General features: G+C 41.1%; 1 pseudogene; it reads right to left on the bottom strand.

Annotated features, from left to right (window-relative positions):
* Positions 1 to 3,509: 3,509 nt before the first annotated feature.
* Positions 3,510 to 4,580, bottom strand: LOC130021647 (heat shock cognate 71 kDa protein-like; annotated as a pseudogene).
* Between the last annotated feature and the right edge of the window lie 210 nt (positions 4,581 to 4,790).

Here is a 4,790-nt window from a genome sequence, read left to right as displayed (position 1 = left end):
CAGTCAAGAATCAGGTATGCTGTCTCATTTGCCAACGCGTCAAAAATCAGATGGGCTGGACACGTAATGAGATTTGGAGACGACCGCTGGACTAGAGCTATTATCGACTGGATTACATAGGATGTCCAAAGACTGCATGGCCGCCCACCTACAAGATGGTCAGACTTCCTCATCAAAACCCTGAACAATCAGTTTGAAGCTCTTCATGTTCCTAGAACGAACAGACGCCATTAGGCTACACTAGCACATGACAGGGACAAATGGAGATGTTACTGGCACCCGCTCAAGCAAATCGATGATTAACAGGAAGTCAAGTGATCAAGTGAATAAATATTTGAGGAAAATATCAGAAAAATTACTAAAAAAAGACGATATCAGTTCCTAGATATAACAAAGTATGCTTTTCTTTCTATTGCTCTTTCTTCTTTGTATGTTTTACATCAACAGTTGAACTGCATAATGTATATCGTGCTTATTATAAATGGTTTTTATGGGATTTAAAATTTACATAATCTGAATATTTTCTTGCATTAAAAACTTTATAAAATGTCAGTTCCAATATCTACATAAAATTCTAACATATGAATATAATCGTTTATTTATTTTTTTCTAATTTCCAAAAATGTATAAGTGTTTTGTTTTATCAAGGAAATTTACACGATGAAAAATGAAAACATGTAAGAAGCAAGCATGATCCAAAAAATAAGATCTAAAAGAACAAGTTGGGTTTTCGCATTAAATATGGAATATGAGCACATTTGCCTTTTTGTTTTTTCCTAAAGTAACAAGAGAATATAAAAGACATCATTTCATAAGGATAAATCACTGTATCACTGTATCACTGTCACCTCGTTGTTCGTCAATTTACTTGAGCGGGCTCCAGAAACATCTCTATTCCTCTAAGCCTTGAGTTTTTAGCAGCCTCTTTTTACTTGTCTTTTACCAACAATTGGAGGCTCTTTCAGGGCCAAGGGAATGAGACCTGCTGTCATTACTGGTTTTGGTATATCGAATACGCCACAGGGAGCTTGCTAGGCTCTGCCCATGTGGGCAGGATACTCTTGGTATCCAGGACTCTCTGAGAGGCATATATTTATATATTTCTCTCTATGATTTGTTGCCTACTGTCTGAACCCCATCAAATATGGTATGGTAATTATGAAAAATGGGTAAGAAGTGACTTAGAATGGAAAGCGACCTGGAGAATGGTGGCGGTTGGGTAGGGGAGGTCGGCTGCAGTGGGTGGGTCCCTTGGGGTGGGGAGGGCTCTCGCCCAGCCCGCTCTAGGATGCCCCAAGTGAAAACAGTCTGGCGCGGAGTCTGGTGGCATGGTTATGGGGGCCTCATTTTATACTCCCATCTGGGAGAAGCAGCTGTAAGTTCTGGAGGGTGGCCTATGAGGAGATTATCTAGTGCCGGCAGGGTGTGGCTTATGAGTGTGATCCCTGGGTCACTGGAGACTGGAGAAAGCAGGCAGAGGATCTCTGCTCCCAGGTCTCATTGAGTCCAGAGTCCAAGGTCACAAAGTTCTGCATTACCTGGATTCCATGGGATTTCATTCATGCATGAGGCTCAGCCTGAGCGTCCGGAAAGTGACCTGGAGCATGGCAGCGGTTGGGTAATGGAGGTTGACTGCCGGGGCTGGGTACCTTGGAGCAGGATGGACTCTCACCCGCCCCACTCTGGGGTTCCCCAAGTGAAAATAGCCTGACATGGAGTCCAGTGGCATGGTTATGGGGGCCTCATTTTATAATGATAAATAGAAAAGGAACTAATAGCAGGCAGGAATAAGAGTGAAGAGTGAACAAGGTGAAGAAGCAAGAAAGGAATAAGAGTATGCTGTGATTTATTCTGAGCCTTTTGTTTTGTTTGATCCAAGAGGATTGGGCCACACCTAGCAGAGCTCAGAGAACATCTTGGACTCTGTGTTCAGGGGTCACTCCTGGCAGTGCTTTGAGGGACCATATGTGGTGATAGAATCAAAACTGAGTCAGCCTCATGCAAGACAAGAACCTTACCTGCTGTACTATTTCTTTACCTCTGGAGTCTATTTCTTTCAGAGAAAGATGAAAACTTACTCACTTTGCACAGAACATCCTGACCCCACAGCAGGCTGTCTTCACTGGGGCAACTCGGAGGGGGGCAGGATGAGTTTCCCCCCAGGCCCCAGACAAAAAAGTTATAGAATTCAATTGCACAGCCATGCTTGGGGCCGCTCTCCATAGACTCGGATGAGCATTACCTATGGGGGAACCTGCAGAAAAACACAGGTATGCAGGACTGTGACTGAGATCTCCAAGCTCGCTTGGAACGGGACTGGGCCTCCGCCCAGTTCCCCAGTTTTCCAGTAGCTTGGCACCCACAAACTGCCCCCATCCCAATATAATCCCATCAACAGCCAAGATCCAGAGATTATGAAATAATACTCCCAGAAGAGAGTGACACAGAACGTCCTAGATCTCTTATACTCTAGCCCATTGATGTACCAAAAGTAGCACACATTTGTCTGGGTTAAACATACATGCTTGTAATCTCTTACAAGGGCTTAAATGGTTTGGGATGAAATACAGCAATCTTCACACACTTTCCTCTTAGAGTGGTGGGAAGGTGCGCGGTGGTGGGATTGGTGTTTAAATAATGTCTGTAATGAACTACTGTAAACAACTTTATAAAAATAAAATTGCTCGAGCGGGCCCAGTAACGTCTCCATGATGAGACTTGTTGTTACTGTGTTTGGCATATCGAATACGTCACGAGTAGCTTGCCAGGCTCTGCCGTGCGGGCAAGATACTCTAAGTAACTTGCCAGGCTCTCTGAGAGGGGCGGAGGAATCGAACTCAGGTCAGCCATGTTGGCCGCTTGTAAGGCAAAAGCCCTACCACTGTGCTATCACTCCAGCCCAAAAATAAAATAAAATTTTTAAAAAAAGAAAACTTAGTCACTTTAATATTCGGCATGTCTCTTTGTTAGAATTTATTATTTCACTACTAATCTCTCCAATTTATTTTATTGTTCTTCTTTAAAATTATAGCACTTAAGCTATAAAAATGTACTTTAGATTATATATAATATACACACTTATCTTCTTTGCTGTGCGTATGTCTCATGTTCAAGTAATAAGAATATCTAGTAATAACTAGACTCAATTAGCAACTCAAGCTTTTTTGTCTTTAGGTTTTTTATTTAAGTTTGTTGTTTATTTGGGGGTGGGAAGGGCCACACCTGGCTGTGTTCTGGGCTTACTCCTTGCTCTGCACTCAGGGATCACTCCTGGCAGGCTCAGAGGATCATCTTAGGTGCCAGGGATGGATCCCTGGGTCAGTATGTGCAAAGACAGTAACTTGCCCTCTGTACTCTCTCTGGCTCCAGTAGCTCAAGTTTTTACTGTGATACAATTTGCTACATAATAATGGGGTCTTCTCAATGGTTTGTTTGAAATAATGCTAATCCATTATTAGCATTGGATGTTTTAATCCACTTACGTTTCAACAATAAGTTCAAAGAGGACATCACAAGATGGAGGGGTTCCACCACCAGAAAAACCCTAGGCATTTCTCCTGCTTGTCACCTGCACTCTGATATAGCTTGATGAAAACATGATTGCAGACTTTCTCTTCCTCTTTCTGTTAATGCTCATATTCTTCCACTCAGCCAACTGGTCAGTTCTTATCAAGTCAGTTAATGATTTTATTGTATTTGTCAAGGTCTGTTTGTATTCATTGTTAACCTTCAGTGGAGTTTTCTTAATTTTCAACAATTGCTTTCATCTTAAAGGCATAGGATTCCAGGGAATTCTTGGAAGACAGCTTATCCCACAGCTTCTCATCTTCAACTTTGAACTTCTCAGCTTCTTGCACCACATATCCAATGTCCTCTTGGTTTAAACAGTTTTTTTCTTTAGTGATGGAAATCTTATTTTCTTTTCCTGTATTTTTATCCAAAGTAGAGACAATGAAGATGTCATTGGCATCAGTATCAAAAGTGACCTCAATCTGAGGAACACCTTGGTATGCAGGAATATGCTGAGTTCAGAATTGCCTAGCAAGTTTTTATTCATGGTGATAGCTTGCTCAGCTTCATAAATCTGAATAAGCACACAAAGTTGGATGTCAGAGAAGACAGTGAAGGTCTATGCCTGCTTGCATGATTGGTCATATGGTGCTTTATGAGATAGTCAAGACTCTGAGTTTTAATGCCTATGCAAAGAGGAGCAACACCCAGAAGAAGAAAATCTTGCATATTTTCAGACTAGTCTCCAGATAGGATGGATAGTGGGGCAGCTGCATCAGTATGCAAGCTACAACCTCATTTGGATTTGAATTAATATTCTTACTCAATTCCTTTCCTCTGAAGTCTTATAGAAGTTTCTTGGCAGTAGGGGTAGAACCATCCACAAACGTAGTATTATGGAGTTGTATTTTTCTAGCTTGGCATCCATAAGGACTTTCTCTATTGGGTTAAGGGCACCTGAGAACAAATTACCATTTAGTTCTTCAAACTGTCCATGTTTATTGGGGGATGTAAAAGTCAATTCCTTCATAGACTAACTCAGTCTCAACACTGGTCTGGGTGCTAGAAGATAGTGTAATCAATCACTATATAAAGAGATCCTATAGAATGAGAGAAAATATATGCATGCCCCGATACATGATTAGTATTTAAAATGTATACATAGAATTAAACACAATTTTAGAAAGCTAAACAAACAATGGATCTTTCCAAGCTAGACAATGGATAATATGAATATATACTTCTTTAAAGAAAACAGATAACCAAAAACCAAAATGTAT

Source organism: Sorex fumeus, unplaced genomic scaffold (assembly GCF_029834395.1).
Source record: "Sorex fumeus unplaced genomic scaffold, SorFum_2.1 ptg000018l, whole genome shotgun sequence".
Taxonomy (NCBI): Eukaryota; Metazoa; Chordata; class Mammalia; order Eulipotyphla; family Soricidae; genus Sorex; species Sorex fumeus.
The sequence above is the reverse complement of the archived record's forward strand: the minus strand, read 5'-3'. Positions and strand labels throughout refer to the sequence as shown.